This window comes from Brachionichthys hirsutus, chromosome 7 (genome assembly GCF_040956055.1).
Source record: "Brachionichthys hirsutus isolate HB-005 chromosome 7, CSIRO-AGI_Bhir_v1, whole genome shotgun sequence".
In the NCBI taxonomy this organism is placed as follows: domain Eukaryota; kingdom Metazoa; phylum Chordata; class Actinopteri; order Lophiiformes; family Brachionichthyidae; genus Brachionichthys; species Brachionichthys hirsutus.
The window spans coordinates 1,771,374-1,798,371 of NC_090903.1; the positions used below are offsets into that span (position 1 = coordinate 1,771,374).

At 42.2% G+C, this 26,998-nt stretch overlaps 86 pseudogenes; all 86 read left to right on the top strand.

The window, feature by feature from the left end:
• Positions 1 to 146: 146 nt before the first annotated feature.
• LOC137897298 (5S ribosomal RNA) lies at positions 147 to 265 on the top strand (annotated as a pseudogene).
• A 195-nt stretch (positions 266 to 460) lies between these two features.
• LOC137897741 (5S ribosomal RNA) lies at positions 461 to 579 on the top strand (annotated as a pseudogene).
• A 195-nt stretch (positions 580 to 774) lies between these two features.
• Positions 775 to 893, top strand: LOC137897877 (5S ribosomal RNA; annotated as a pseudogene).
• A 195-nt stretch (positions 894 to 1,088) lies between these two features.
• Positions 1,089 to 1,207, top strand: LOC137897191 (5S ribosomal RNA; annotated as a pseudogene).
• A 195-nt stretch (positions 1,208 to 1,402) lies between these two features.
• LOC137896541 (5S ribosomal RNA) lies at positions 1,403 to 1,521 on the top strand (annotated as a pseudogene).
• Positions 1,522 to 1,717: 196 nt separating this feature from the next.
• Positions 1,718 to 1,836, top strand: LOC137897375 (5S ribosomal RNA; annotated as a pseudogene).
• Positions 1,837 to 2,031: 195 nt separating this feature from the next.
• On the top strand, positions 2,032 to 2,150 carry LOC137896542 (5S ribosomal RNA; annotated as a pseudogene).
• Positions 2,151 to 2,346: 196 nt separating this feature from the next.
• On the top strand, positions 2,347 to 2,465 carry LOC137897376 (5S ribosomal RNA; annotated as a pseudogene).
• A 195-nt stretch (positions 2,466 to 2,660) lies between these two features.
• On the top strand, positions 2,661 to 2,779 carry LOC137897300 (5S ribosomal RNA; annotated as a pseudogene).
• A 196-nt stretch (positions 2,780 to 2,975) lies between these two features.
• LOC137897814 (5S ribosomal RNA) lies at positions 2,976 to 3,094 on the top strand (annotated as a pseudogene).
• A 195-nt stretch (positions 3,095 to 3,289) lies between these two features.
• Positions 3,290 to 3,408, top strand: LOC137897123 (5S ribosomal RNA; annotated as a pseudogene).
• A 195-nt stretch (positions 3,409 to 3,603) lies between these two features.
• LOC137896543 (5S ribosomal RNA) lies at positions 3,604 to 3,722 on the top strand (annotated as a pseudogene).
• Positions 3,723 to 3,918: 196 nt separating this feature from the next.
• Positions 3,919 to 4,037, top strand: LOC137897265 (5S ribosomal RNA; annotated as a pseudogene).
• Positions 4,038 to 4,232: 195 nt separating this feature from the next.
• LOC137897302 (5S ribosomal RNA) lies at positions 4,233 to 4,351 on the top strand (annotated as a pseudogene).
• Positions 4,352 to 4,546: 195 nt separating this feature from the next.
• Positions 4,547 to 4,665, top strand: LOC137897742 (5S ribosomal RNA; annotated as a pseudogene).
• A 195-nt stretch (positions 4,666 to 4,860) lies between these two features.
• Positions 4,861 to 4,979, top strand: LOC137897878 (5S ribosomal RNA; annotated as a pseudogene).
• Positions 4,980 to 5,174: 195 nt separating this feature from the next.
• Positions 5,175 to 5,293, top strand: LOC137897193 (5S ribosomal RNA; annotated as a pseudogene).
• Positions 5,294 to 5,488: 195 nt separating this feature from the next.
• On the top strand, positions 5,489 to 5,607 carry LOC137896544 (5S ribosomal RNA; annotated as a pseudogene).
• A 196-nt stretch (positions 5,608 to 5,803) lies between these two features.
• On the top strand, positions 5,804 to 5,922 carry LOC137897149 (5S ribosomal RNA; annotated as a pseudogene).
• A 196-nt stretch (positions 5,923 to 6,118) lies between these two features.
• Positions 6,119 to 6,237, top strand: LOC137896407 (5S ribosomal RNA; annotated as a pseudogene).
• A 195-nt stretch (positions 6,238 to 6,432) lies between these two features.
• On the top strand, positions 6,433 to 6,551 carry LOC137897195 (5S ribosomal RNA; annotated as a pseudogene).
• A 195-nt stretch (positions 6,552 to 6,746) lies between these two features.
• Positions 6,747 to 6,865, top strand: LOC137896866 (5S ribosomal RNA; annotated as a pseudogene).
• Positions 6,866 to 7,061: 196 nt separating this feature from the next.
• Positions 7,062 to 7,180, top strand: LOC137897266 (5S ribosomal RNA; annotated as a pseudogene).
• A 195-nt stretch (positions 7,181 to 7,375) lies between these two features.
• Positions 7,376 to 7,494, top strand: LOC137897249 (5S ribosomal RNA; annotated as a pseudogene).
• Positions 7,495 to 7,689: 195 nt separating this feature from the next.
• On the top strand, positions 7,690 to 7,808 carry LOC137897743 (5S ribosomal RNA; annotated as a pseudogene).
• A 195-nt stretch (positions 7,809 to 8,003) lies between these two features.
• LOC137897880 (5S ribosomal RNA) lies at positions 8,004 to 8,122 on the top strand (annotated as a pseudogene).
• A 195-nt stretch (positions 8,123 to 8,317) lies between these two features.
• Positions 8,318 to 8,436, top strand: LOC137897315 (5S ribosomal RNA; annotated as a pseudogene).
• Positions 8,437 to 8,631: 195 nt separating this feature from the next.
• Positions 8,632 to 8,750, top strand: LOC137896545 (5S ribosomal RNA; annotated as a pseudogene).
• A 196-nt stretch (positions 8,751 to 8,946) lies between these two features.
• On the top strand, positions 8,947 to 9,065 carry LOC137897150 (5S ribosomal RNA; annotated as a pseudogene).
• Positions 9,066 to 9,261: 196 nt separating this feature from the next.
• On the top strand, positions 9,262 to 9,380 carry LOC137896410 (5S ribosomal RNA; annotated as a pseudogene).
• A 195-nt stretch (positions 9,381 to 9,575) lies between these two features.
• On the top strand, positions 9,576 to 9,694 carry LOC137897196 (5S ribosomal RNA; annotated as a pseudogene).
• Positions 9,695 to 9,889: 195 nt separating this feature from the next.
• LOC137896868 (5S ribosomal RNA) lies at positions 9,890 to 10,008 on the top strand (annotated as a pseudogene).
• A 196-nt stretch (positions 10,009 to 10,204) lies between these two features.
• On the top strand, positions 10,205 to 10,323 carry LOC137897003 (5S ribosomal RNA; annotated as a pseudogene).
• Positions 10,324 to 10,518: 195 nt separating this feature from the next.
• LOC137897588 (5S ribosomal RNA) lies at positions 10,519 to 10,637 on the top strand (annotated as a pseudogene).
• Positions 10,638 to 10,833: 196 nt separating this feature from the next.
• Positions 10,834 to 10,952, top strand: LOC137896294 (5S ribosomal RNA; annotated as a pseudogene).
• A 196-nt stretch (positions 10,953 to 11,148) lies between these two features.
• LOC137897250 (5S ribosomal RNA) lies at positions 11,149 to 11,267 on the top strand (annotated as a pseudogene).
• Positions 11,268 to 11,463: 196 nt separating this feature from the next.
• On the top strand, positions 11,464 to 11,582 carry LOC137897143 (5S ribosomal RNA; annotated as a pseudogene).
• Positions 11,583 to 11,778: 196 nt separating this feature from the next.
• On the top strand, positions 11,779 to 11,897 carry LOC137896623 (5S ribosomal RNA; annotated as a pseudogene).
• A 196-nt stretch (positions 11,898 to 12,093) lies between these two features.
• LOC137896928 (5S ribosomal RNA) lies at positions 12,094 to 12,212 on the top strand (annotated as a pseudogene).
• A 195-nt stretch (positions 12,213 to 12,407) lies between these two features.
• Positions 12,408 to 12,526, top strand: LOC137897053 (5S ribosomal RNA; annotated as a pseudogene).
• Positions 12,527 to 12,722: 196 nt separating this feature from the next.
• On the top strand, positions 12,723 to 12,841 carry LOC137896624 (5S ribosomal RNA; annotated as a pseudogene).
• A 196-nt stretch (positions 12,842 to 13,037) lies between these two features.
• Positions 13,038 to 13,156, top strand: LOC137896929 (5S ribosomal RNA; annotated as a pseudogene).
• Positions 13,157 to 13,351: 195 nt separating this feature from the next.
• LOC137897055 (5S ribosomal RNA) lies at positions 13,352 to 13,470 on the top strand (annotated as a pseudogene).
• A 196-nt stretch (positions 13,471 to 13,666) lies between these two features.
• On the top strand, positions 13,667 to 13,785 carry LOC137896862 (5S ribosomal RNA; annotated as a pseudogene).
• A 196-nt stretch (positions 13,786 to 13,981) lies between these two features.
• On the top strand, positions 13,982 to 14,100 carry LOC137896932 (5S ribosomal RNA; annotated as a pseudogene).
• Positions 14,101 to 14,295: 195 nt separating this feature from the next.
• LOC137896546 (5S ribosomal RNA) lies at positions 14,296 to 14,414 on the top strand (annotated as a pseudogene).
• A 196-nt stretch (positions 14,415 to 14,610) lies between these two features.
• Positions 14,611 to 14,729, top strand: LOC137897152 (5S ribosomal RNA; annotated as a pseudogene).
• Positions 14,730 to 14,925: 196 nt separating this feature from the next.
• On the top strand, positions 14,926 to 15,044 carry LOC137896411 (5S ribosomal RNA; annotated as a pseudogene).
• Positions 15,045 to 15,239: 195 nt separating this feature from the next.
• LOC137896798 (5S ribosomal RNA) lies at positions 15,240 to 15,358 on the top strand (annotated as a pseudogene).
• Positions 15,359 to 15,554: 196 nt separating this feature from the next.
• LOC137897032 (5S ribosomal RNA) lies at positions 15,555 to 15,673 on the top strand (annotated as a pseudogene).
• A 196-nt stretch (positions 15,674 to 15,869) lies between these two features.
• Positions 15,870 to 15,988, top strand: LOC137896933 (5S ribosomal RNA; annotated as a pseudogene).
• Positions 15,989 to 16,183: 195 nt separating this feature from the next.
• On the top strand, positions 16,184 to 16,302 carry LOC137897056 (5S ribosomal RNA; annotated as a pseudogene).
• A 196-nt stretch (positions 16,303 to 16,498) lies between these two features.
• LOC137896625 (5S ribosomal RNA) lies at positions 16,499 to 16,617 on the top strand (annotated as a pseudogene).
• A 196-nt stretch (positions 16,618 to 16,813) lies between these two features.
• Positions 16,814 to 16,932, top strand: LOC137896934 (5S ribosomal RNA; annotated as a pseudogene).
• A 195-nt stretch (positions 16,933 to 17,127) lies between these two features.
• Positions 17,128 to 17,246, top strand: LOC137897057 (5S ribosomal RNA; annotated as a pseudogene).
• A 196-nt stretch (positions 17,247 to 17,442) lies between these two features.
• Positions 17,443 to 17,561, top strand: LOC137896626 (5S ribosomal RNA; annotated as a pseudogene).
• A 196-nt stretch (positions 17,562 to 17,757) lies between these two features.
• Positions 17,758 to 17,876, top strand: LOC137896935 (5S ribosomal RNA; annotated as a pseudogene).
• A 195-nt stretch (positions 17,877 to 18,071) lies between these two features.
• Positions 18,072 to 18,190, top strand: LOC137897058 (5S ribosomal RNA; annotated as a pseudogene).
• A 196-nt stretch (positions 18,191 to 18,386) lies between these two features.
• On the top strand, positions 18,387 to 18,505 carry LOC137896863 (5S ribosomal RNA; annotated as a pseudogene).
• Positions 18,506 to 18,701: 196 nt separating this feature from the next.
• Positions 18,702 to 18,820, top strand: LOC137896936 (5S ribosomal RNA; annotated as a pseudogene).
• Positions 18,821 to 19,015: 195 nt separating this feature from the next.
• Positions 19,016 to 19,134, top strand: LOC137896449 (5S ribosomal RNA; annotated as a pseudogene).
• A 195-nt stretch (positions 19,135 to 19,329) lies between these two features.
• On the top strand, positions 19,330 to 19,448 carry LOC137896547 (5S ribosomal RNA; annotated as a pseudogene).
• A 196-nt stretch (positions 19,449 to 19,644) lies between these two features.
• LOC137897153 (5S ribosomal RNA) lies at positions 19,645 to 19,763 on the top strand (annotated as a pseudogene).
• Positions 19,764 to 19,959: 196 nt separating this feature from the next.
• On the top strand, positions 19,960 to 20,078 carry LOC137896412 (5S ribosomal RNA; annotated as a pseudogene).
• Positions 20,079 to 20,273: 195 nt separating this feature from the next.
• Positions 20,274 to 20,392, top strand: LOC137897140 (5S ribosomal RNA; annotated as a pseudogene).
• Positions 20,393 to 20,588: 196 nt separating this feature from the next.
• Positions 20,589 to 20,707, top strand: LOC137897252 (5S ribosomal RNA; annotated as a pseudogene).
• A 196-nt stretch (positions 20,708 to 20,903) lies between these two features.
• Positions 20,904 to 21,022, top strand: LOC137897059 (5S ribosomal RNA; annotated as a pseudogene).
• A 196-nt stretch (positions 21,023 to 21,218) lies between these two features.
• On the top strand, positions 21,219 to 21,337 carry LOC137896627 (5S ribosomal RNA; annotated as a pseudogene).
• Positions 21,338 to 21,533: 196 nt separating this feature from the next.
• LOC137896937 (5S ribosomal RNA) lies at positions 21,534 to 21,652 on the top strand (annotated as a pseudogene).
• Positions 21,653 to 21,847: 195 nt separating this feature from the next.
• Positions 21,848 to 21,966, top strand: LOC137897060 (5S ribosomal RNA; annotated as a pseudogene).
• Positions 21,967 to 22,162: 196 nt separating this feature from the next.
• Positions 22,163 to 22,281, top strand: LOC137897015 (5S ribosomal RNA; annotated as a pseudogene).
• A 196-nt stretch (positions 22,282 to 22,477) lies between these two features.
• On the top strand, positions 22,478 to 22,596 carry LOC137896938 (5S ribosomal RNA; annotated as a pseudogene).
• A 195-nt stretch (positions 22,597 to 22,791) lies between these two features.
• LOC137896620 (5S ribosomal RNA) lies at positions 22,792 to 22,910 on the top strand (annotated as a pseudogene).
• A 190-nt stretch (positions 22,911 to 23,100) lies between these two features.
• LOC137897832 (5S ribosomal RNA) lies at positions 23,101 to 23,219 on the top strand (annotated as a pseudogene).
• A 196-nt stretch (positions 23,220 to 23,415) lies between these two features.
• Positions 23,416 to 23,534, top strand: LOC137897212 (5S ribosomal RNA; annotated as a pseudogene).
• Positions 23,535 to 23,730: 196 nt separating this feature from the next.
• On the top strand, positions 23,731 to 23,849 carry LOC137896462 (5S ribosomal RNA; annotated as a pseudogene).
• A 195-nt stretch (positions 23,850 to 24,044) lies between these two features.
• On the top strand, positions 24,045 to 24,163 carry LOC137897197 (5S ribosomal RNA; annotated as a pseudogene).
• A 195-nt stretch (positions 24,164 to 24,358) lies between these two features.
• On the top strand, positions 24,359 to 24,477 carry LOC137896548 (5S ribosomal RNA; annotated as a pseudogene).
• A 196-nt stretch (positions 24,478 to 24,673) lies between these two features.
• LOC137897154 (5S ribosomal RNA) lies at positions 24,674 to 24,792 on the top strand (annotated as a pseudogene).
• Positions 24,793 to 24,987: 195 nt separating this feature from the next.
• On the top strand, positions 24,988 to 25,106 carry LOC137897589 (5S ribosomal RNA; annotated as a pseudogene).
• A 196-nt stretch (positions 25,107 to 25,302) lies between these two features.
• On the top strand, positions 25,303 to 25,421 carry LOC137896296 (5S ribosomal RNA; annotated as a pseudogene).
• A 196-nt stretch (positions 25,422 to 25,617) lies between these two features.
• On the top strand, positions 25,618 to 25,736 carry LOC137896856 (5S ribosomal RNA; annotated as a pseudogene).
• A 196-nt stretch (positions 25,737 to 25,932) lies between these two features.
• Positions 25,933 to 26,051, top strand: LOC137897369 (5S ribosomal RNA; annotated as a pseudogene).
• A 194-nt stretch (positions 26,052 to 26,245) lies between these two features.
• On the top strand, positions 26,246 to 26,364 carry LOC137896896 (5S ribosomal RNA; annotated as a pseudogene).
• A 195-nt stretch (positions 26,365 to 26,559) lies between these two features.
• LOC137897543 (5S ribosomal RNA) lies at positions 26,560 to 26,678 on the top strand (annotated as a pseudogene).
• Positions 26,679 to 26,874: 196 nt separating this feature from the next.
• On the top strand, positions 26,875 to 26,993 carry LOC137896297 (5S ribosomal RNA; annotated as a pseudogene).
• Positions 26,994 to 26,998: the final 5 nt, after the last annotated feature.

Consider the following 26,998-nt stretch of genomic DNA (forward strand, 5'->3'; position numbering starts at 1 on the left):
TGAATGCGATCATGGAATTCAGGACTTGATGACTGATTGTAGAAAAATGTGTTTTAGTTGTCTGGTTAAAGAAAGTTGCATTTGTTGCTGAAGTTGTTGAAAATTGGACAAATCTATAAATACCATGTTTTCTATACAGTCGTTCAGCTCATGGCCATACCTGCCTGGGAGTGCCCAATCTCATCAGATCTTGGAAGCCGAGCAGGCATGGGCCTGGTTAGGACGTGTGCAGGAGACTCGCTTGGAATACCAGGTGCTGTGAGCTTTTAAATTGGTCAGAATTTTCAATTTAAAGAAAAAAAATCTACCTGGGATGAATGCGATCATGGAATTCAGGACTTGACGACTGATTGTAGAAAAATGTGTTTTAGTTGTCTGGTTAAAGAAAGTTGCATTTGTAGCTGAAGTTGTTGAAAATTGGACAAATCTATCAATACCATGTTTTCTATGTAGGCATTCAGCTCACGGCCACACCTGCCTGGGAGTGCCCAATCTCATCAGATCTTGGAAGCCAAGCAGGCATGGGCCTGGTTAGTACATGCGCAGGAGACTCACTTGGAATACCGGGTGCTGTGAGCTTTTAAATTGGCCAGAATTTTGGATTTAAAGAAAAAAATCTACCTGGGATGAATGCGATCATGGAATTGAGGACTTGACGACTGATTGTAGAAAAATGTGTTTTAGTTGTCTGGTTAAAGAAAGTTGCCTTTGTTGCTGAAGTTGTTTAAAATTGTGACAAATCTATATATACTATGTTTTCTATACTGGACTCCAGCTCACGGCCATACCTGCCTGGGAGTGCCCAGTCTCGTCAGATCTTGGAAGCCAAGCAGGCATGGGCCTGGCTAGTACATGTGCAGGAGACTCACTTGGAATACCAGGTGCTGTGAGCCTTTAAATTGGTTGGAATTTTGAATTTACAGAAAAAAATCTTTCCGGGATGAATGCGATCATGGAATTCAGGACTTGACGACTGATTGTAGAAAAATGTGTTTTAGTTGTCTGGTTAAAGAAAGTTGCCTTTGTTGCTGAAGTTGTTTAAAATTGTGACAAATCTATATATACTATGTTTTCTATACTGTACTCCAGCTCACGGCCATACCTGCCTGGGAGTGCCCAATCTCGTCAGATCTTGGAAGCCAGGCAGGCATGGGCCTGGTTAGTACATGTGCAGGAGACTCGCTTGGATTACCAGGTGCTGTGAGCTTTTCAATTGGTCAGAATTTTGAATTGACAGAAAAAAAATCTACCTGGGATGAATGCGATCATGGAATTCAGGACTTGACGACTGATTGTAGAAAAATGTGTTTTAGTTGTCTGGTTAAAGAAAGTTGCATTTGTAGCTGAAGTTGTTGAAAATTGGACAAATCTATAAATACCATGTTTTCTATATAGGCATTCAGCTCACGGCCACACCTGCCTGGGAGTGCCCAATCTCATCGGATCTTGGAAGCCAAGCAGGCATGGGCCTGGTTAGTACGTGTGCAGGAGACTCACTTGGAATGCCAGGTGCTGTGAGCTTTTAAATTGGTCAGAATTTTGAATTGACAGAAAAAAAATCTACCTGGGATGAATGCGATCATGGAATTCAGGACTTGACGACTGATTGTAGAAAAATGTGCTTTAGTTGTCTGGTTAAAGAAAGTTGCCTTTTTTGCTGAAGTTGTTTAAAATTGTGACAAATCTATATATACCATGTTTTCTGTACTGTACTCCAGCTCACGGCCACGCCTGCCCGGGAGTGCCCAATCTCATCGGATCTTGGAAGCCAAGCAGGCACGGGCCTGGTTAGTGCATGTGCAGGAGACTCACTTGGAATACCAGGTGCTGTGAGCTTTTAAATTGGTCAGAATTTTGAATTGACAGAAAAAAAATCTACCTGGGATGAATGCGATCATGGAATTCAGGACTTGACGACTGATTGTAGAAAAATGTGTTTTAGTTGTCTGGTTAAAGAAAGTTTCATTTGTAGCTGAAGTTGTTGAAAATTGGACAAATCTATAAATACCATGTTTTCTATATAGGCATTCAGCTCACGGCCACACCTGCCTGGGAGTGCCCAATCTCATCGGATCTTGGAAGCCAAGCAGGCATGGGCCTGGTTAGTACGTGTGCAGGAGACTCACTTGGAATGCCAGGTGCTGTGAGCTTTTAAATTGGTCAGAATTTTGAATTGACAGAAAAAAAATCTACCTGGGATGAATGCGATCATGGAATTCAGGACTTGACGACTGATTGTAGAAAAATGTGCTTTAGTTGTCTGGTTAAAGAAAGTTGCCTTTTTTGCTGAAGTTGTTTAAAATTGTGACAAATCTATATATACCATGTTTTCTGTACTGTACTCCAGCTCACGGCCACGCCTGCCCGGGAGTGCCCAATCTCATCGGATCTTGGAAGCCAAGCAGGCACGGGCCTGGTTAGTGCATGTGCAGGAGACTCACTTGGAATACCAGGTGCTGTGAGCTTTTAAATTGGTCAGAATTTTGAATTGACAGAAAAAAAATCTACCTGGGATGAATGCGATCATGGAATTCAGGACTTGATGACTGATTGTAGAAAAATGTGTTTTAGTTGTCTGGTTAAAGAAAGTTGCATTTGTTGCTGAAGTTGTTGAAAATTGGACAAATCTATAAATACCATGTTTTCTATACAGTCGTTCAGCTCATGGCCATACCTGCCTGGGAGTGCCCAATCTCATCAGATCTTGGAAGCCGAGCAGGCATGGGCCTGGTTAGGACGTGTGCAGGAGACTCGCTTGGAATACCAGGTGCTGTGAGCTTTTAAATTGGTCAGAATTTTCAATTTAAAGAAAAAAAATCTACCTGGGATGAATGCGATCATGGAATTCAGGACTTGACGACTGATTGTAGAAAAATGTGTTTTAGTTGTCTGGTTCAAGAAAGTTGCCTTTGTTGCTGAAGTTGTTTAAAATTGTGACAAATCTATATATACTATGTTTTCTATGCTGTACTCCAGCTCACAGCCATACCTGCCTGGGAGTGCCCAGTCTCGTCAGATCTTGGAAGCCAAGCAGGCATGGGCCTGGTTAGTACATGTGCAGGAGACTCACTTGGAATACCAGGTGCTGTGAGCCTTTAAATTGGTTGGAATTTTGAATTTAAAGAAAAAAATCTTTCCGGGATGAATGCGATCATGGAATTCAGGACTTGACGACTGATTGTAGAAAAATGTGTTTTAGTTGTCTGGTTAAAGAAAGTTGCCTTTGTTGCTGAAGTTGTTTAAAATTGTGACAAATCTATATATACTATGTTTTCTATACCGTACTCCAGCTCACGGCCATACCTGCCTGGGAGTGCCTGATCTCGTCAGATCTTGGAAGCCAAGCAGGCATGGGCCTGGTTAGTACATGTGCAGGAGACTCGCTTGGATTACCAGGTGCTGTGAGCTTTTCAATTGGTCAGAATTTTGAATTGACAGAAAAAAAATCTACCTGGGATGAATGCGATCATGGAATTCAGGACTTGACGACTGATTGTAGAAAAATGTGTTTTAGTTGTCTGGTTAAAGAAAGTTGCATTTGTAGCTGAAGTTGTTGAAAATTGGACAAATCTATAAATACCATGTTTTCTATATAGGCATTCAGCTCACGGCCACACCTGCCTGGGAGTGCCCAATCTCATCGGATCTTGGAAGCCAAGCAGGCATGGGCCTGGTTAGTACGTGTGCAGGAGACTCACTTGGAATGCCAGGTGCTGTGAGCTTTTAAATTGGTCAGAATTTTGAATTGACAGAAAAAAAATCTACCTGGGATGAATGCGATCATGGAATTCAGGACTTGACGACTGATTGTAGAAAAATGTGCTTTAGTTGTCTGGTTAAAGAAAGTTGCCTTTTTTGCTGAAGTTGTTTAAAATTGAGACAAATCTATATATACCATGTTTTCTGTACTGTACTCCAGCTCACGGCCACACCTGCCCGGGAGTGCCCAATCTCATCGGATCTTGGAAGCCAAGCAGGCACGGGCCTGGTTAGTGCATGTGCAGGAGACTCACTTGGAATACCAGGTGCTGTGAGCTTTTAAATTGGTCAGAATTTTGAATTGACAGAAAAAAAATCTACCTGGGATGAATGCGATCATGGAATTCAGGACTTGATGACTGATTGTAGAAAAATGTGTTTTAGTTGTCTGGTTAAAGAAAGTTGCATTTGTTGCTGAAGTTGTTGAAAATTGGACAAATCTATAAATACCATGTTTTCTATACAGTCGTTCAGCTCATGGCCATACCTGCCTGGGAGTGCCCAATCTCATCAGATCTTGGAAGCCGAGCAGGCATGGGCCTGGTTAGGACGTGTGCAGGAGACTCGCTTGGAATACCAGGTGCTGTGAGCTTTTAAATTGGTCAGAATTTTCAATTTAAAGAAAAAAAATCTACCTGGGATGAATGCGATCATGGAATTCAGGACTTGACGACTGATTGTAGAAAAATGTGTTTTAGTTGTCTGGTTAAAGAAAGTTGCATTTGTAGCTGAAGTTGTTGAAAATTGGACAAATCTATCAATACCATGTTTTCTATGTAGGCATTCAGCTCACGGCCACACCTGCCTGGGAGTGCCCAATCTCATCAGATCTTGGAAGCCAAGCAGGCATGGGCCTGGTTAGTACATGCGCAGGAGACTCACTTGGAATACCGGGTGCTGTGAGCTTTTAAATTGGCCAGAATTTTGGATTTAAAGAAAAAAATCTACCTGGGATGAATGCGATCATGGAATTGAGGACTTGACGACTGATTGTAGAAAAATGTGTTTTAGTTGTCTGGTTAAAGAAAGTTGCCTTTGTTGCTGAAGTTGTTTAAAATTGTGACAAATCTATATATACTATGTTTTCTATACTGGACTCCAGCTCACGGCCATACCTGCCTGGGAGTGCCCAGTCTCGTCAGATCTTGGAAGCCAAGCAGGCATGGGCCTGGCTAGTACATGTGCAGGAGACTCACTTGGAATACCAGGTGCTGTGAGCCTTTAAATTGGTTGGAATTTTGAATTTACAGAAAAAAATCTTTCCGGGATGAATGCGATCATGGAATTCAGGACTTGACGACTGATTGTAGAAAAATGTGTTTTAGTTGTCTGGTTAAAGAAAGTTGCCTTTGTTGCTGAAGTTGTTTAAAATTGTGACAAATCTATATATACTATGTTTTCTATACTGTACTCCAGCTCACGGCCATACCTGCCTGGGAGTGCCCAATCTCGTCAGATCTTGGAAGCCAGGCAGGCATGGGCCTGGTTAGTACATGTGCAGGAGACTCGCTTGGATTACCAGGTGCTGTGAGCTTTTCAATTGGTCAGAATTTTGAATTGACAGAAAAAAAATCTACCTGGGATGAATGCGATCATGGAATTCAGGACTTGACGACTGATTGTAGAAAAATGTGTTTTAGTTGTCTGGTTAAAGAAAGTTGCATTTGTAGCTGAAGTTGTTGAAAATTGGACAAATCTATAAATACCATGTTTTCTATATAGGCATTCAGCTCACGGCCACACCTGCCTGGGAGTGCCCAATCTCATCGGATCTTGGAAGCCAAGCAGGCATGGGCCTGGTTAGTACGTGTGCAGGAGACTCACTTGGAATGCCAGGTGCTGTGAGCTTTCAAATTGGTCAGAATTTTGAATTGACAGAAAAAAAATCTACCTGGGATGAATGCGATCATGGAATTCAGGACTTGACGACTGATTGTAGAAAAATGTGCTTTAGTTGTCTGGTTAAAGAAAGTTGCCTTTGTTGCTGAAGTTGTTTAAAATTGTGACAAATCTATATATACCATGTTTTCTGTGCTGTACTCCAGCTCACGGCCACACCTGCCCGGGAGTGCCCAATCTCATCAGATCTTGGAAGCCAAGCAGGCACGGGCCTGGTTAGTGCATGTGCAGGAGACTCACTTGGAATACCAGGTGCTGTGAGCTTTTAAATTGGTCAGAATTTTGAATTGACAGAAAAAAAATCTACCTGGGATGAATGCGATCATGGAATTCAGGACTTGACGACTGATTGTAGAAAAATGTGCTTTAGTTGTCTGGTTAAAGAAAGTTGCCTTTGTTGCTGAAGTTGTTTAAAATTGTGACAAATCTATATATACCATGTTTTCTGTGCTGTACTCCAGCTCACGGCCACACCTGCCCGGGAGTGCCCAATCTCATCAGATCTTGGAAGCCAAGCAGGCATGGGCCTGGTTAGTACATGTGCAGGAGACTCACTTGGAATACCAGGTGCTGTGAGCCTTTAAATTGGTTGGAATTTTGAATTTAAAGAAAAAAATCTTTCCGGGATGAATGCGATCATGGAATTCAGGACTTGACGACTGATTGTAGAAAAATGTGTTTTAGTTGTCTGGTTAAAGAAAGTTGCCTTTGTTGCTGAAGTTGTTTAAAATTGTGACAAATCTATATATACTATGTTTTCTATACTGTACTCCAGCTCACGGCCATACCTGCCTGGGAGTGCCCAATCTCGTCAGATCTTGGAAGCCAGGCAGGCATGGGCCTGGTTAGTACATGTGCAGGAGACTCGCTTGGATTACCAGGTGCTGTGAGCTTTTCAATTGGTCAGAATTTTGAATTGACAGAAAAAAAATCTACCTGGGATGAATGCGATCATGGAATTCAGGACTTGACGACTGATTGTAGAAAAATGTGTTTTAGTTGTCTGGTTAAAGAAAGTTGCATTTGTAGCTGAAGTTGTTGAAAATTGGACAAATCTATAAATACCATGTTTTCTATATAGGCATTCAGCTCACGGCCACACCTGCCTGGGGGTGCCCAATCTCATCGGATCTTGGAAGCCAAGCAGGCATGGGCCTGGTTAGTACGTGTGCAGGAGACTCACTTGGAATGCCAGGTGCTGTGAGCTTTTAAATTGGTCAGAATTTTGAATTGACAGAAAAAAAATCTACCTGGGATGAATGCGATCATGGAATTCAGGACTTGACGACTGATTGTAGAAAAATGTGCTTTAGTTGTCTGGTTAAAGAAAGTTGCCTTTTTTGCTGAAGTTGTTTAAAATTGTGACAAATCTATATATACCATGTTTTCTGTACTGTACTCCAGCTCACGGCCACACCTGCCCGGGAGTGCCCAATCTCATCGGATCTTGGAAGCCAAGCAGGCACGGGCCTGGTTAGTGCATGTGCAGGAGACTCACTTGGAATACCAGGTGCTGTGAGCTTTTAAATTGGTCAGAATTTTGAATTGACAGAAAAAAAATCTACCTGGGATGAATGCGATCATGGAATTCAGGACTTGATGACTGATTGTAGAAAAATGTGTTTTAGTTGTCTGGTTAAAGAAAGTTGCATTTGTTGCTGAAGTTGTTGAAAATTGGACAAATCTATAAATACCATGTTTTCTATACAGTCGTTCAGCTCATGGCCATACCTGCCTGGGAGTGCCCAATCTCATCAGATCTTGGAAGCTGAGCAGGCATGGGCCTGGTTAGGATGTGTGCAGGAGACTCGCTTGGAATACCAGGTGCTGTGAGCTTTTAAATTGGTCAGAATTTTCAATTTAAAGAAAAAAAATCTACCTGGGATGAATGCGATCATGGAATTCAGGACTTGACGACTGATTGTAGAAAAATGTGTTTTAGTTGTCTGGTTAAAGAAAGTTGCATTTGTAGCTGAAGTTGTTGAAAATTGGACAAATCTATCAATACCATGTTTTCTATGTAGGCATTCAGCTCACGGCCACACCTGCCTGGGAGTGCCCAATCTCATCAGATCTTGGAAGCCAAGCAGGCATGGGCCTGGTTAGTACATGCGCAGGAGACTCACTTGGAATACCGGGTGCTGTGAGCTTTTAAATTGGCCAGAATTTTGGATTTAAAGAAAAAAATCTACCTGGGATGAATGCGATCATGGAATTGAGGACTTGACGACTGATTGTAGAAAAATGTGTTTTAGTTGTCTGGTTAAAGAAAGTTGCCTTTGTTGCTGAAGTTGTTTAAAATTGTGACAAATCTATATATACTATGTTTTCTATACTGGACTCCAGCTCACGGCCATACCTGCCTGGGAGTGCCCAGTCTCGTCAGATCTTGGAAGCCAAGCAGGCATGGGCCTGGCTAGTACATGTGCAGGAGACTCACTTGGAATACCAGGTGCTGTGAGCCTTTAAATTGGTTGGAATTTTGAATTTAAAGAAAAAAATCTTTCCGGGATGAATGCGATCATGGAATTCAGGACTTGACGACTGATTGTAGAAAAATGTGTTTTAGTTGTCTGGTTAAAGAAAGTTGCCTTTGTTGCTGAAGTTGTTTAAAATTGTGACAAATCTATATATACTATGTTTTCTATACTGTACTCCAGCTCACGGCCATACCTGCCTGGGAGTGCCCAATCTCGTCAGATCTTGGAAGCCAGGCAGGCATGGGCTTGGTTAGTACATGTGCAGGAGACTCGCTTGGATTACCAGGTGCTGTGAGCTTTTCAATTGGTCAGAATTTTGAATTGACAGAAAAAAAATCTACCTGGGATGAATGCGATCATGGAATTCAGGACTTGACGACTGATTGTAGAAAAATGTGTTTTAGTTGTCTGGTTAAAGAAAGTTGCATTTGTAGCTGAAGTTGTTGAAAATTGGACAAATCTATAAATACCATGTTTTCTATATAGGCATTCAGCTCACGGCCACACCTGCCTGGGAGTGCCCAATCTCATCGGATCTTGGAAGCCAAGCAGGCATGGGCCTGGTTAGTACGTGTGCAGGAGACTCACTTGGAATGCCAGGTGCTGTGAGCTTTCAAATTGGTCGGAATTTTGAATTGACAGAAAAAAAATCTACCTGGGATGAATGCGATCATGGAATTCAGGACTTGACGACTGATTGTAGAAAAATGTGCTTTAGTTGTCTGGTTAAAGAAAGTTGCCTTTGTTGCTGAAGTTGTTTAAAATTGTGACAAATCTATATATACCATGTTTTCTGTGCTGTACTCCAGCTCACGGCCACACCTGCCCGGGAGTGCCCAATCTCATCAGATCTTGGAAGCCAAGCAGGCACGGGCCTGGTTAGTGCATGTGCAGGAGACTCACTTGGAATACCAGGTGCTGTGAGCTTTTAAATTGGTCAGAATTTTGAATTGACAGAAAAAAAATCTACCTGGGATGAATGCGATCATGGAATTCAGGACTTGACGACTGATTGTAGAAAAATGTGCTTTAGTTGTCTGGTTAAAGAAAGTTGCCTTTGTTGCTGAAGTTGTTTAAAATTGTGACAAATCTATATATACCATGTTTTCTGTGCTGTACTCCAGCTCACGGCCACACCTGCCCGGGAGTGCCCAATCTCATCAGATCTTGGAAGCCAAGCAGGCATGGGCCTGGTTAGTACATGTGCAGGAGACTCACTTGGAATACCAGGTGCTGTGAGCCTTTAAATTGGTTGGAATTTTGAATTTAAAGAAAAAAATCTTTCCGGGATGAATGCGATCATGGAATTCAGGACTTGACGACTGATTGTAGAAAAATGTGTTTTAGTTGTCTGGTTAAAGAAAGTTGCCTTTGTTGCTGAAGTTGTTTAAAATTGTGACAAATCTATATATACTATGTTTTCTATACTGTACTCCAGCTCACGGCCATACCTGCCTGGGAGTGCCCAATCTCGTCAGATCTTGGAAGCCAGGCAGGCATGGGCCTGGTTAGTACATGTGCAGGAGACTCGCTTGGATTACCAGGTGCTGTGAGCTTTTCAATTGGTCAGAATTTTGAATTGACAGAAAAAAAATCTACCTGGGATGAATGCGATCATGGAATTCAGGACTTGACGACTGATTGTAGAAAAATGTGTTTTAGTTGTCTGGTTAAAGAAAGTTGCATTTGTAGCTGAAGTTGTTGAAAATTGGACAAATCTATAAATACCATGTTTTCTATATAGGCATTCAGCTCACGGCCACACCTGCCTGGGGGTGCCCAATCTCATCGGATCTTGGAAGCCAAGCAGGCATGGGCCTGGTTAGTACGTGTGCAGGAGACTCACTTGGAATGCCAGGTGCTGTGAGCTTTTAAATTGGTCAGAATTTTGAATTGACAGAAAAAAAATCTACCTGGGATGAATGCGATCATGGAATTCAGGACTTGACGACTGATTGTAGAAAAATGTGCTTTAGTTGTCTGGTTAAAGAAAGTTGCCTTTGTTGCTGAAGTTGTTTAAAATTGTGACAAATCTATATATACCATGTTTTCTGTGCTGTACTCCAGCTCACGGCCACACCTGCCCGGGAGTGCCCAATCCCATCAGATCTTGGAAGCCAAGCAGGCACGGGCCTGGTTAGTGCATGTGCAGGAGACTCACTTGGAATACCAGGTGCTGTGAGCTTTTAAATTGGTCAGAATTTTGAATTTAAAGAAAAAAATCTTCCTGGGATGAATGCGATCATGGAATTCAGGACTTGACGACTGATTGTAGAAAAATGTGTTTTAGTTGTCTGGTTCAAGAAAGTTGCCTTTGTTGCTGAAGTTGTTTAAAATTGTGACAAATCTATATATACTATGTTTTCTATACTGTACTCCAGCTCACGGCCATACCTGCCTGGGAGTGCCCAATCTCGTCAGATCTTGGAAGCCAAGCAGGCACGGGCCTGGTTAGTACATGTGCAGGGGACTCACTTGGAATACCAGGTGCTGTGAGCTTTTAAATTGGTCAGAATTTTGAATTGACAGAATTTTTTTTTACCTGGGATGAATGCGATCATGGAATTCAGGACTTGACGACTGATTGTAGAAAAATGTGTTTTAGTTGTCTGGTTAAAGAAAGTTGCTTTTGTTGCTGAAGTTGTTTAAAATTGTGACAAATCTATATATACTATGTTTTCTATGCCATGCTCTAGCTCACGGCCATACCTGCCTGGGAGTGCCCAATCTCATCAGATCTTGGAAGCCAAGCAGGCATGGGCCTGGTTAGTACATGTGCAGGAGACTCACTTGGGATTCCAGGTGCTGTGAGCTTTTAAATTGGTCAGAATTTTGAATTCAAAGAAAAAAAATCTACCTGGGATGAATGTGATCATGGAATTCAGGACTTGACGACTGATTGCAGAAAAATGTGTTTTAGTTGTCTGGTTCAAGAAAGTTGCCTTTGTTGCTGAAGTTGTTTAAAATTGTAACAAATCTATATATACTATGTTTTCTATACTGTACTCCAGCTCACGGCCATACCTGCCTGGGAGTGCCCAATCTCATCAGATCTTGGAAGCCAAGCAGGCAAGGGCCTGGCCAGTACATGTGCAGGAGACTCACTTGGGATACCAGGTGCTGCGGGCTTTTAAATTGGTCAGAATTTTGGATTTAAAGAAAAAAAATCTACCTGGGATGAATGCGATCATGGAATTCAGGACTTGACGACTGATTGTAGAAAAATGTGCTTTAGTTGTCTGGTTAAAGAAAGTTGCCTTTGTTGCTGAAGTTGTTTAAAATTGTGACAAATCTATATATACTATGTTTTCTATACTGTACCCCAGCTTGCGGCCATACCTGCCTGGGAGTGCCCAATCTCGTCAGATCTTGGAAGCCAAGCGGGCAAGGGCCTGGTCAGTACATGTGCGGGGGACTCACTTGGAATACCAGGTGCTGTGGGCTTTTAAATTGGTCAGAATTTTGGATTTAAAGAAAAAAAATCTACCTGGGATGAATGCGATCATGGAATTCAGGACTTGACGACTGATTGTATAAAAATGTGTTGTAGTTGTCTGGTTAAAGAAAGTTGCCTTTGTTGCTGAAGTTGTTTAAAATTGTGACAAATCTATATATACTATGTTTTCTATACTGTACTCCAGCTCACGGCCATACCTGCCTGGGAGTGCCCAATCTCATCGGATCTTGGAAGCCAAGCAGGCAAGGGCCTGGTCAGTACATGTGCAGGAGACTCACTTGGAATACCGGGTGCTGTGGGCTTTTAAATTGGTCAGAATTTTGGATTTAAAGAAAAAAAATCTACCTGGGATGAATGCGATCATGGAATTCAGGACTTGACGACTGATTGTAGAAAAATGTGCTTTCGTTGTCTGGTTAAAGAACGTTGCCTTTGTTGCTGAAGTTGTTTAAAATTGTGACAAATCTATATATACCATGTTTTCTGTACTGTACTCCAGCTCACGGCCATACCTGCCAGGGGGTGCCCAGTCTCATCAGATCTTGGAAGCCAAGCAGGCATGGGCCTGGTTAGTACATGTGCAGGAGACTCACTTGGAATACCAGGTGCTGTGAGCTTTTAAATTGGTCAGAATTTTGAATTTAAAGAAAGAAATCTTCCTGGGATGAATGCGATCATGGAATTCAGGACTTGACGACTGATTGTAGAAAAATGTGTTTTAGTTGTCTGGTTCAAGAAAGTTGCCTTTGTTGCTGAAGTTGTTTAAAATTGTGACAAATCTATATATACTATGTTTTCTATACTGTACCCCAGCTTGCGGCCATACCTGCCTGGGAGTGCCCAATCTCGTCAGATCTTGGAAGCCAAGCAGGCAAGGGCCTGGTCAGTACATGTGCGGGGGACTCACTTGGAATACCAGGTGCTGTGGGCTTTTAAATTGGTCAGAATTTTGGATTTAAAGAAAAAAAATCTACCTGGGATGAATGCGATCATGGAATTCAGGACTTGACGACTGATTGTATAAAAATGTGTTGTAGTTGTCTGGTTAAAGAAAGTTGCCTTTGTTGCTGAAGTTGTTTAAAATTGTGACGAATCTATATATACTATGTTTTCTATACTGTACTCCAGCTCACGGCCATACCTGCCTGGGAGTGCCCAATCTCATCGGATCTTGGAAGCCAAGCAGGCAAGGGCCTGGTCAGTACATGTGCAGGAGACTCACTTGGAATACCGGGTGCTGTGGGCTTTTAAATTGGTCAGAATTTTGGATTTAAAGAAAAAAAATCTACCTGGGATGAATGCGATCATGGAATTCAGGACTTGACGACTGATTGTAGAAAAATGTGCTTTCGTTGTCTGGTTAAAGAACGTTGCCTTTGTTGCTGAAGTTGTTTAAAATTGTGACAAATCTATATATACCATGTTTTCTGTACTGTACTCCAGCTCACGGCCATACCTGCCAGGGGGTGCCCAGTCTCATCAGATCTTGGAAGCCAAGCAGGCATGGGCCTGGTTAGTACATGTGCAGGAGACTCACTTGGAATACCAGGTGCTGTGAGCTTTTAAATTGGTCAGAATTTTGAATTTAAAGAAAGAAATCTTCCTGGGATGAATGCGATCATGGAATTCAGGACTTGACGACTGATTGTAGAAAAATGTGTTTTAGTTGTCTGGTTCAAGAAAGTTGCCTTTGTTGCTGAAGTTGTTTAAAATTGTGACAAATCTATATATACTATGTTTTCTATACTGTACCCCAGCTTGCGGCCATACCTGCCTGGGAGTGCCCAATCTCGTCAGATCTTGGAAGCCAAGCAGGCAAGGGCCTGGTCAGTACATGTGCGGGGGACTCACTTGGAATACCAGGTGCTGTGGGCTTTTAAATTGGTCAGAATTTTGGATTTAAAGAAAAAAAATCTACCTGGGATGAATGCGATCATGGAATTCAGGACTTGACGACTGATTGTATAAAAATGTGTTGTAGTTGTCTGGTTAAAGAAAGTTGCCTTTGTTGCTGAAGTTGTTTAAAATTGTGACGAATCTATATATACTATGTTTTCTATACTGTGCTCCAGCTCATGGCCATACCTGCCTGGGAGTGCCCAATCTCATCGGATCTTGGAAGCCAAGCAGGCAAGGGCCTGGTCAGTACATGTGCAGGAGACTCACTTGGAATACCGGGTGCTGTGGGCTTTTAAATTGGTCAGAATTTTGGATTTAAAGAAAAAAAATCTACCTGGGATGAATGCGATCATGGAATTCAGGACTTGACGACTGATTGTAGAAAAATGTGCTTTCGTTGTCTGGTTAAAGAACGTTGCCTTTGTTGCTGAAGTTGTTTAAAATTGTGACAAATCTATATATACCATGTTTTCTGTACTGTACTCCAGCTCACGGCCATACCTGCCAGGGGGTGCCCAGTCTCATCAGATCTTGGAAGCCAAGCAGGCATGGGCCTGGTTAGTACATGTGCAGGAGACTCACTTGGAATACCAGGTGCTGTGAGCTTTTAAATTGGTCAGAATTTTGGATTTAAAGAAAAAAAATCTACCTGGGATGAATGCGATCATGGAATTCAGGACTTGACGACTGATTGTAGAAAAATGTGTTTTAGTTGTCTGGTTAAAGAAAGTTGCATTTGTAGCTGAAGTTGTTGAAAATTGGACAAATCTATAAATACCATGTTTTCTATATAGGCATTCAGCTCACGGCCACACCTGCCTGGGAGTGCCCAATCTCATCGGATCTTGGAAGCCAAGCAGGCATGGGCCTGGTTAGTACGTGTGCAGGAGACTCACTTGGAATGCCAGGTGCTGTGAGCTTTTAAATTGGTCAGAATTTTGAATTGACAGAAAAAAAATCTACCTGGGATGAATGCGATCATGGAATTCAGGACTTGACGACTGATTGTAGAAAAATGTGCTTTAGTTGTCTGGTTAAAGAAAGTTGCCTTTGTTGCTGAAGTTGTTTAAAATTGTGACAAATCTATATATACCATGTTTTCTGTGCTGTACTCCGGCTCACGGCCACACCTGCCCGGGAGTGCCCAATCTCATCAGATCTTGGAAGCCAAGCAGGCACGGGCCTGGTTAGTGCATGTGCAGGAGACTCACTTGGAATACCAGGTGCTGTGAGCTTTTAAATTGGTCAGAATTTTGAATTGACAGAAAAAAAATCTACCTGGGATGAATGCGATCATGGAATTCAGGACTTGACGACTGATTGTAGAAAAATGTGCTTTAGTTGTCTGGTTAAAGAAAGTTGCCTTTGTTGCTGAAGTTGTTTAAAATTGTGACAAATCTATATATACCATGTTTTCTGTGCTGTACTCCAGCTCACGGCCACACCTGCCCGGGAGTGCCCAATCTCATCAGATCTTGGAAGCCAAGCAGGCATGGGCCTGGTTAGTACATGTGCAGGAGACTCACTTGGAATACCAGGTGCTGTGAGCCTTTAAATTGGTTGGAATTTTGAATTTAAAGAAAAAAATCTTTCCGGGATGAATGCGATCATGGAATTCAGGACTTGACGACTGATTGTAGAAAAATGTGTTTTAGTTGTCTGGTTAAAGAAAGTTGCCTTTGTTGCTGAAGTTGTTTAAAATTGTGACAAATCTATATATACTATGTTTTCTATACTGTACTCCAGCTCACGGCCATACCTGCCTGGGAGTGCCCAATCTCGTCAGATCTTGGAAGCCAGGCAGGCATGGGCCTGGTTAGTACATGTGCAGGAGACTCACTTGGAATACCAGGTGCTGTGGGCTTTTAAATTGGTCAGAATTTTGGATTTAAAGAAAAAAAATCTACCTGGGATGAATGCGATCATGGAATTCAGGACTTGACGACTGATTGTATAAAAATGTGTTGTAGTTGTCTGGTTAAAGAAAGTTGCCTTTGTTGCTGAAGTTGTTTAAAATTGTGACGAATCTATATATACTATGTTTTCTATACTGTACTCCAGCTCACGGCCATACCTGCCTGGGAGTGCCCAATCTCATCGGATCTTGGAAGCCAAGCAGGCAAGGGCCTGGTCAGTACATGTGCAGGAGACTCACTTGGAATACTGGGTGCTGTGGGCTTTTAAATTGGTCAGAATTTTGGATTTAAAGAAAAAAAATCTACCTGGGATGAATGCGATCATGGAATTCAGGACTTGACGACTGATTGTAGAAAAATGTGCTTTCGTTGTCTGGTTAAAGAACGTTGCCTTTGTTGCTGAAGTTGTTTAAAATTGTGACAAATCTATATATACCATGTTTTCTGTACTGTACTCCAGCTCACGGCCATACCTGCCAGGGGGTGCCCAGTCTCATCAGATCTTGGAAGCCAAGCAGGCATGGGCCTGGTTAGTACATGTGCAGGAGACTCACTTGGAATACCAGGTGCTGTGAGCTTTTAAATTGGTCAGAATTTTGAATTTAAAGAAAGAAATCTTCCTGGGATGAATGCGATCATGGAATTCAGGACTTGACGACTGATTGTAGAAAAATGTGTTTTAGTTGTCTGGTTCAAGAAAGTTGCCTTTGTTGCTGAAGTTGTTTAAAATTGTGACAAATCTATATATACTATGTTTTCTATACTGTACCCCAGCTTGCGGCCATACCTGCCTGGGAGTGCCCAATCTCGTCAGATCTTGGAAGCCAAGCAGGCAAGGGCCTGGTCAGTACATGTGCGGGGGACTCACTTGGAATACCAGGTGCTGTGGGCTTTTAAATTGGTCAGAATTTTGGATTTAAAGAAAAAAAATCTACCTGGGATGAATGCGATCATGGAATTCAGGACTTGACGACTGATTGTATAAAAATGTGTTGTAGTTGTCTGGTTAAAGAAAGTTGCCTTTGTTGCTGAAGTTGTTTAAAATTGTGACGAATCTATATATACTATGTTTTCTATACTGTACTCCAGCTCACGGCCATACCTGCCTGGGAGTGCCCAATCTCATCGGATCTTGGAAGCCAAGCAGGCAAGGGCCTGGTCAGTACATGTGCAGGAGACTCACTTGGAATACCGGGTGCTGTGGGCTTTTAAATTGGTCAGAATTTTGGATTTAAAGAAAAAAAATCTACCTGGGATGAATGCGATCATGGAATTCAGGACTTGACGACTGATTGTAGAAAAATGTGCTTTCGTTGTCTGGTTAAAGAACGTTGCCTTTGTTGCTGAAGTTGTTTAAAATTGTGACAAATCTATATATACCATGTTTTCTGTACTGTACTCCAGCTCACGGCCATACCTGCCAGGGGGTGCCCAGTCTCATCAGATCTTGGAAGCCAAGCAGGCATGGGCCTGGTTAGTACATGTGCAGGAGACTCACTTGGAATACCAGGTGCTGTGAGCTTTTAAATTGGTCAGAATTTTGAATTTAAAGAAAGAAATCTTCCTGGGATGAATGCGATCATGGAATTCAGGACTTGACGACTGATTGTAGAAAAATGTGTTTTAGTTGTCTGGTTCAAGAAAGTTGCCTTTGTTGCTGAAGTTGTTTAAAATTGTGACAAATCTATATATACTATGTTTTCTATACTGTACCCCAGCTTGCGGCCATACCTGCCTGGGAGTGCCCAATCTCGTCAGATCTTGGAAGCCAAGCAGGCAAGGGCCTGGTCAGTACATGTGCGGGGGACTCACTTGGAATACCAGGTGCTGTGGGCTTTTAAATTGGTCAGAATTTTGGATTTAAAGAAAAAAAATCTACCTGGGATGAATGCGATCATGGAATTCAGGACTTGACGACTGATTGTATAAAAATGTGTTGTAGTTGTCTGGTTAAAGAAAGTTGCCTTTGTTGCTGAAGTTGTTTAAAATTGTGACGAATCTATATATACTATGTTTTCTATACTGTACTCCAGCTCACGGCCATACCTGCCTGGGAGTGCCCAATCTCATCGGATCTTGGAAGCCAAGCAGGCAAGGGCCTGGTCAGTACATGTGCAGGAGACTCACTTGGAATACCGGGTGCTGTGGGCTTTTAAATTGGTCAGAATTTTGGATTTAAAGAAAAAAAATCTACCTGGGATGAATGCGATCATGGAATTCAGGACTTGACGACTGATTGTAGAAAAATGTGCTTTCGTTGTCTGGTTAAAGAACGTTGCCTTTGTTGCTGAAGTTGTTTAAAATTGTGACAAATCTATATATACCATGTTTTCTGTACTGTACTCCAGCTCACGGCCATACCTGCCAGGGGGTGCCCAGTCTCATCAGATCTTGGAAGCCAAGCAGGCATGGGCCTGGTTAGTACATGTGCAGGAGACTCACTTGGAATACCAGGTGCTGTGAGCTTTTAAATTGGTCAGAATTTTGAATTTAAAGAAAGAAATCTTCCTGGGATGAATGCGATCATGGAATTCAGGACTTGACGACTGATTGTAGAAAAATGTGTTTTAGTTGTCTGGTTCAAGAAAGTTGCCTTTGTTGCTGAAGTTGTTTAAAATTGTGACAAATCTATATATACTATGTTTTCTATACTGTACCCCAGCTTGCGGCCATACCTGCCTGGGAGTGCCCAATCTCGTCAGATCTTGGAAGCCAAGCAGGCAAGGGCCTGGTCAGTACATGTGCGGGGGACTCACTTGGAATACCAGGTGCTGTGGGCTTTTAAATTGGTCAGAATTTTGGATTTAAAGAAAAAAAATCTACCTGGGATGAATGCGATCATGGAATTCAGGACTTGACGACTGATTGTATAAAAATGTGTTGTAGTTGTCTGGTTAAAGAAAGTTGCCTTTGTTGCTGAAGTTGTTTAAAATTGTGACGAATCTATATATACTATGTTTTCTATACTGTACTCCAGCTCATGGCCATACCTGCCTGGGAGTGCCCAATCTCATCGGATCTTGGAAGCCAAGCAGGCAAGGGCCTGGTCAGTACATGTGCAGGAGACTCACTTGGAATACCGGGTGCTGTGGGCTTTTAAATTGGTCAGAATTTTGGATTTAAAGAAAAAAAATCTACCTGGGATGAATGCGATCATGGAATTCAGGACTTGACGACTGATTGTAGAAAAATGTGCTTTCGTTGTCTGGTTAAAGAACGTTGCCTTTGTTGCTGAAGTTGTTTAAAATTGTGACAAATCTATATATACCATGTTTTCTGTACTGTACTCCAGCTCACGGCCATACCTGCCAGGGGGTGCCCAGTCTCATCAGATCTTGGAAGCCAAGCAGGCATGGGCCTGGTTAGTACATGTGCAGGAGACTCACTTGGAATACCAGGTGCTGTGAGCTTTTAAATTGGTCAGAATTTTGAATTTAAAGAAAGAAATCTTCCTGGGATGAATGCGATCATGGAATTCAGGACTTGACGACTGATTGTAGAAAAATGTGTTTTAGTTGTCTGGTTCAAGAAAGTTGCCTTTGTTGCTGAAGTTGTTTAAAATTGTGACAAATCTATATATACTATGTTTTCTATACTGCACTCCAGCTCACGGCCATACCTGCCTGGGAGTGCCCAATCTCATCAGATCTTGGAAGCCAAGCAGGCACGGGCCTGGTCAGTACACGTGCAGGAGACTCACTTGGAATGCCAGGTGCTGTGAGCTTTTAAATTGGTCAGAATTTTGGATTTAAAGAAAAAAAATCTACCTGGGATGAATGCGATCATGGAATTCAGGACTTGACGACTGATTGTAGAAAAATGTGTTTTAGTTGTCTGGTTAAAGAAAGTTGCATTTGTAGCTGAAGTTGTTGAAAATTGGACAAATCTATAAATACCATGTTTTCTATATAGGCATTCAGCTCACGGCCACACCTGCCTGGGAGTGCCCAATCTCATCGGATCTTGGAAGCCAAGCAGGCATGGGCCTGGTTAGTACGTGTGCAGGAGACTCACTTGGAATGCCAGGTGCTGTGAGCTTTTAAATTGGTCAGAATTTTGAATTGACAGAAAAAAAATCTACCTGGGATGAATGCGATCATGGAATTCAGGACTTGACGACTGATTGTAGAAAAATGTGCTTTAGTTGTCTGGTTAAAGAAAGTTGCCTTTGTTGCTGAAGTTGTTTAAAATTGTGACAAATCTATATATACCATGTTTTCTGTGCTGTACTCCAGCTCACGGCCACACCTGCCCGGGAGTGCCCAATCTCATCAGATCTTGGAAGCCAAGCAGGCACGGGCCTGGTTAGTGCATGTGCAGGAGACTCACTTGGAATACCAGGTGCTGTGAGCTTTTAAATTGGTCAGAATTTTGAATTGACAGAAAAAAAATCTACCTGGGATGAATGCGATCATGGAATTCAGGACTTGACGACTGATTGTAGAAAAATGTGCTTTAGTTGTCTGGTTAAAGAAAGTTGCCTTTGTTGCTGAAGTTGTTTAAAATTGTGACAAATCTATATATACCATGTTTTCTGTGCTGTACTCCAGCTCACGGCCACACCTGCCCGGGAGTGCCCAATCTCATCAGATCTTGGAAGCCAAGCAGGCATGGGCCTGGTTAGTACATGTGCAGGAGACTCACTTGGAATACCAGGTGCTGTGAGCCTTTAAATTGGTTGGAATTTTGAATTTAAAGAAAAAAATCTTTCCGGGATGAATGCGATCATGGAATTCAGGACTTGACGACTGATTGTAGAAAAATGTGTTTTAGTTGTCTGGTTAAAGAAAGTTGCCTTTGTTGCTGAAGTTGTTTAAAATTGTGACAAATCTATATATACTATGTTTTCTATACTGTACTCCAGCTCACGGCCATACCTGCCTGGGAGTGCCCAATCTCGTCAGATCTTGGAAGCCAGGCAGGCATGGGCCTGGTTAGTACATGTGCAGGAGACTCACTTGGGATTCCAGGTGCTGTGAGCTTTTAAATTGGTCAGAATTTTGAATTCAAAGAAAAAAAATCTACCTGGGATGAATGTGATCATGGAATTCAGGACTTGACGACTGATTGCAGAAAAATGTGTTTTAGTTGTCTGGTTCAAGAAAGTTGCCTTTGTTGCTGAAGTTGTTTAAAATTGTAACAAATCTATATATACTATGTTTTCTATACTGTACTCCAGCTCACGGCCATACCTGCCTGGGAGTGCCCAATCTCATCAGATCTTGGAAGCCAAGCAGGCAAGGGCCTGGCCAGTACATGTGCAGGAGACTCACTTGGGATACCAGGTGCTGCGGGCTTTTAAATTGGTCAGAATTTTGGATTTAAAGAAATAAAATCTACCTGGGATGAATGCGATCATGGAATTCAGGACTTGACGACTGATTGTAGAAAAATGTGCTTTAGTTGTCTGGTTAAAGAAAGTTGCCTTTGTTGCTGAAGTTGTTTAAAATTGTGACAAATCTATATATACTATGTTTTCTATACTGTACCCCAGCTTGCGGCCATACCTGCCTGGGAGTGCCCAATCTCGTCAGATCTTGGAAGCCAAGCAGGCAAGGGCCTGGTCAGTACATGTGCGGGGGACTCACTTGGAATACCAGGTGCTGTGGGCTTTTAAATTGGTCAGAATTTTGGATTTAAAGAAAAAAAATCTACCTGGGATGAATGCGATCATGGAATTCAGGACTTGACGACTGATTGTATAAAAATGTGTTGTAGTTGTCTGGTTAAAGAAAGTTGCCTTTGTTGCTGAAGTTGTTTAAAATTGTGACGAATCTATATATACTATGTTTTCTATACTGTACTCCAGCTCACGGCCATACCTGCCTGGGAGTGCCCAATCTCATCGGATCTTGGAAGCCAAGCAGGCAAGGGCCTGGTCAGTACATGTGCAGGAGACTCACTTGGAATACCGGGTGCTGTGGGCTTTTAAATTGGTCAGAATTTTGGATTTAAAGAAAAAAAATCTACCTGGGATGAATGCGATCATGGAATTCAGGACTTGACGACTGATTGTAGAAAAATGTGCTTTCGTTGTCTGGTTAAAGAACGTTGCCTTTGTTGCTGAAGTTGTTTAAAATTGTGACAAATCTATATATACCATGTTTTCTGTACTGTACTCCAGCTCACGGCCATACCTGCCAGGGGGTGCCCAGTCTCATCAGATCTTGGAAGCCAAGCAGGCATGGGCCTGGTTAGTACATGTGCAGGAGACTCACTTGGAATACCAGGTGCTGTGAGCTTTTAAATTGGTCAGAATTTTGAATTTAAAGAAAGAAATCTTCCTGGGATGAATGCGATCATGGAATTCAGGACTTGACGACTGATTGTAGAAAAATGTGTTTTAGTTGTCTGGTTAAAGAAAGTTGCCTTTGTTGCTGAAGTTGTTTAAAATTGTGACAAATCTATATATACTATGTTTTCTATACTGTACCCCAGCTTGCGGCCATACCTGCCTGGGAGTGCCCAATCTCGTCAGATCTTGGAAGCCAAGCAGGCAAGGGCCTGGTCAGTACATGTGCGGGGGACTCACTTGGAATACCAGGTGCTGTGGGCTTTTAAATTGGTCAGAATTTTGGATTTAAAGAAAAAAAATCTACCTGGGATGAATGCGATCATGGAATTCAGGACTTGACGACTGATTGTATAAAAATGTGTTGTAGTTGTCTGGTTAAAGAAAGTTGCCTTTGTTGCTGAAGTTGTTTAAAATTGTGACGAATCTATATATACTATGTTTTCTATACTGTACTCCAGCTCACGGCCATACCTGCCTGGGAGTGCCCAGTCTCATCGGATCTTGGAAGCCAAGCAGGCAAGGGCCTGGTCAGTACATGTGCAGGAGACTCACTTGGAATACCGGGTGCTGTGGGCTTTTAAATTGGTCAGAATTTTGGATTTAAAGAAAAAAAATCTACCTGGGATGAATGCGATCATGGAATTCAGGACTTGACGACTGATTGTAGAAAAATGTGCTTTCGTTGTCTGGTTAAAGAACGTTGCCTTTGTTGCTGAAGTTGTTTAAAATTGTGACAAATCTATATATACCATGTTTTCTGTACTGTACTCCAGCTCACGGCCATACCTGCCAGGGGGTGCCCAGTCTCATCAGATCTTGGAAGCCAAGCAGGCATGGGCCTGGTTAGTACATGTGCAGGAGACTCACTTGGAATACCAGGTGCTGTGAGCTTTTAAATTGGTCAGAATTTTGAATTTAAAGAAAGAAATCTTCCTGGGATGAATGCGATCATGGAATTCAGGACTTGACGACTGATTGTAGAAAAATGTGTTTTAGTTGTCTGGTTCAAGAAAGTTGCCTTTGTTGCTGAAGTTGTTTAAAATTGTGACAAATCTATATATACTATGTTTTCTATACTGCACTCCAGCTCACGGCCATACCTGCCTGGGAGTGCCCAATCTCGTCAGATCTTGGAAGCCAAGCAGGCACGGGCCTGGTCAGTACACGTGCAGGAGACTCACTTGGAATGCCAGGTGCTGTGAGCTTTTAAATTGGTCAGAATTTTGGATTTAAAGAAAAAAAATCTACCTGGGATGAATGCGATCATGGAATTCAGGACTTGACGACTGATTGTAGAAAAATGTGTTTTAGTTGTTAAAGAAAGTTGCATTTGTAGCTGAAGTTGTTGAAAATTGGACAAATCTATAAATACCATGTTTTCTATATAGGCATTCAGCTCACGGCCACACCTGCCTGGGAGTGCCCAATCTCATCAGATCTTGGAAGCCAAGCAGGCATGGGCCTGGTTAGTACGTGTGCAGGAGACTCACTTGGAATGCCAGGTGCTGTGAGCTTTTAAATTGGTCAGAATTTTGAATTGACAGAAAAAAAATCTACCTGGGATGAATGCGATCATGGAATTCAGGACTTGACGACTGATTGTAGAAAAATGTGCTTTAGTTGTCTGGTTAAAGAAAGTTGCCTTTGTTGCTGAAGTTGTTTAAAATTGTGACAAATCTATATATACCATGTTTTCTGTGCTGTACTCCAGCTCACGGCCACACCTGCCCGGGAGTGCCCAATCTCATTAGATCTTGGAAGCCAAGCAGGCACGGGCCTGGTTAGTGCATGTGCAGGAGACTCACTTGGAATACCAGGTGCTGTGAGCTCTTAAATTGGTCAGAATTTAGAATTGACAGAAAAAAAATCTACCTGGGATGAATGCGATCATGGAATTCAGGACTTGACGACTGATTGTAGAAAAATGTGCTTTAGTTGTCTGGTTAAAGAAAGTTGCCTTTGTTGCTGAAGTTGTTTAAAATTGTGACAAATCTATATATACCATGTTTTCTGTGCTGTACTCCAGCTCACAGCCACACCTGCCCGGGAGTGCCCAATCTCATCAGATCTTGGAAGCCAAGCAGGCATGGGCCTGGTTAGTACATGTGCAGGAGACTCACTTGGAATACCAGGTGCTGTGAGCCTTTAAATTGGTTGGAATTTTGAATTTAAAGAAAAAAATCTTTCCGGGATGAATGCGATCATGGAATTCAGGACTTGACGACTGATTGTAGAAAAATGTGTTTTAGTTGTCTGGTTAAAGAAAGTTGCCTTTGTTGCTGAAGTTGTTTAAAATTGTGACAAATCTATATATACTATGTTTTCTATACTGTACTCCAGCTCACGGCCATACCTGCCTGGGAGTGCCCAATCTCGTCAGATCTTGGAAGCCAGGCAGGCATGGGCCTGGTTAGTACATGTGCAGGAGACTCGCTTGGATTACCAGGTGCTGTGAGCTTTTCAATTGGTCAGAATTTTGAATTGACAGAAACAAAATCTACCTGGGATGAATGCGATCATGGAATTCAGGACTTGACGACTGATTGTAGAAAAATGTGTTTTAGTTGTCTGGTTAAAGAAAGTTGCATTTGTAGCTGAAGTTGTTGAAAATTGGACAAATCTATAAATACCATGTTTTCTATATAGGCATTCAGCTCACGGCCACACCTGCCTGGGAGTGCCCAATCTCATCGGATCTTGGAAGCCAAGCAGGCATGGGCCTGGTTAGTACGTGTGCAGGAGACTCACTTGGAATGCCAGGTGCTGTGAGCTTTTAAATTGGTCAGAATTTTGAATTGACAGAAAAAAAATCTACCTGGGATGAATGCGATCATGGAATTCAGGACTTGACGACTGATTGTAGGAAAATGTGCTTTAGTTGTCTGGTTAAAGAAAGTTGCCTTTGTTGCTGAAGTTGTTTAAAATTGTGACAAATCTATATATACCATGTTTTCTGTGCTGTACTCCAGCTCACGGCCACACCTGCCCGGGAGTGCCCAATCTCATCAGATCTTGGAAGCCAAGCAGGCACGGGCCTGGTTAGTGCATGTGCAGGAGACTCACTTGGAATACCAGGTGCTGTGAGCTTTTAAATTGGTCAGAATTTTGAATTTAAAGAAAAAAATCTTCCTGGGATGAATGCGATCATGGAATTCAGGACTTGACGACTGATTGTAGAAAAATGTGTTTTAGTTGTCTGGTTCAAGAAAGTTGCCTTTGTTGCTGAAGTTGTTTAAAATTGTGACAAATCTATATATACTATGTTTTCTATACTGTACTCCAGCTCACGGCCATACCTGCCTGGGAGTGCCCAATCTCGTCAGATCTTGGAAGCCAAGCAGGCACGGGCCTGGTTAGTACATGTGCAGGGGACTCACTTGGAATACCAGGTGCTGTGAGCTTTTAAATTGGTCAGAATTTTGAATTGACAGAATTTTTTTTTACCTGGGATGAATGCGATCATGGAATTCAGGACTTGACGACTGATTGTAGAAAAATGTGTTTTAGTTGTCTGGTTAAAGAAAGTTGCCTTTGTTGCTGAAGTTGTTTAAAATTGTGACAAATCTATATATACTATGTTTTCTATGCCATGCTCTAGCTCACGGCCATACCTGCCTGGGAGTGCCCAATCTCATCAGATCTTGGAAGCCAAGCAGGCATGGGCCTGGTTAGTACATGTGCAGGAGACTCACTTGGGATTCCAGGTGCTGTGAGCTTTTAAATTGGTCAGAATTTTGAATTCAAAGAAAAAAAATCTACCTGGGATGAATGTGATCATGGAATTCAGGACTTGACGACTGATTGTAGAAAAATGTGTTTTAGTTGTCTGGTTCAAGAAAGTTGCCTTTGTTGCTGAAGTTGTTTAAAATTGTGACAAATCTATATATACTATGTTTTCTATACTGCACTCCAGCTCACGGCCATACCTTCCTGGGAGTGCCCAATCTCATCAGATCTTGGAAGCCAAGCAGGCACGGGCCTGGTCAGTACATGTGCAGGAGACTCACTTGGAATACCAGGTGCTGTGAGCTTTTAAATTGGTCAGAATTTTGGATTTAAAGAAAAAAAATCTACCTGGGATGAATGCGATCATGGAATTCAGGACTTGACGACTGATTGTAGAAAAATGTGCTTTAGTTGTCTGGTTAAAGAAAGTTGCCTTTGTTGCTGAAGTTGCTTAAAATTGTGACAAATCTATATATACTATGTTTTTTATACTGTACTCCGGCTCACGGCCATACCTGCCTGGGAGTGCCCAATCTCATCAGATCTTGGAAGCCAAGAAGGCAAGGGCCTGGTCAGTACATGTGCAGGAGACTCACTTGGGATACCAGGGGCTGTGGGCTTTTAAATTGGTCAGAATTTTGGATTTAAAGAAAAAATCTTCCTGGGATGAGTGCGATCATGGAATTCAGGACTTGACGACTGATTGTAGAAAAATGTGTTTTAGTTGTCTGGTTCAAGAAAGTTGCCTTTGTTGCTGAAGTTGTTTAAAATTGTGACAAATCTATATATACTATGTTTTCTATACTGTGCTCCAGCTCACGGCCATACCTGCCTGGGAGCGCCCAATCTTGTCAGATCTTGGAAACCAAGCAGGCACGGGCCTGGTTAGTACATGTGCAGGAGACTCACTTGGAATACCAGGTGCTGTGAGCTTTTAAATTGGTCAGAATTTTGAATTTAAAGAAATAAATCTTCCTGGGATGAATGCGATCATGGAATTCAGGACTTGACGACTGATTGTAGAAAAATGCCTTTTAGTTGTCTGGTTCAAGAAAGTTGCCTTTGTTGCTGAAGTTGTTTAAAATTGTGACAAATCTATATATACTATGTTTTCTATACTGTACTCCAGCTCACGGCCATACCTGCCTGGGAGTGCCCAATCTCGTCAGATCTTGGAAGCCAAGCAGGCACGGGCCTGGTTAGTACATGTGCAGGAGACTCGCTTGGAATACCAGGTGCTGTGAGCTTTTAAATTGGTCAGAATTTTGAATTGACAGAATTTTTTTTTACCTGGGATGAATGCAATCATGGAATTCAGGACTTGACGACTGATTGTAGAAAAATGTGTTTTAGTTGTCTGGTTAAAGAAAGTTGCCTTTGTTGCTGAAGTTGTTTAAAATTGTGACAAATCTATATATACTATGTTTTCTATGCCATGCTCTAGCTCACGGCCATACCTGCCTGGGAGTGCCCAATCTCATCAGATCTTGGAAGCCAAGCAGGCATGGGCCTGGTTAGTACATGTGCAGGAGACTCACTTGGGATTCCAGGTGCTGTGAGCTTTTAA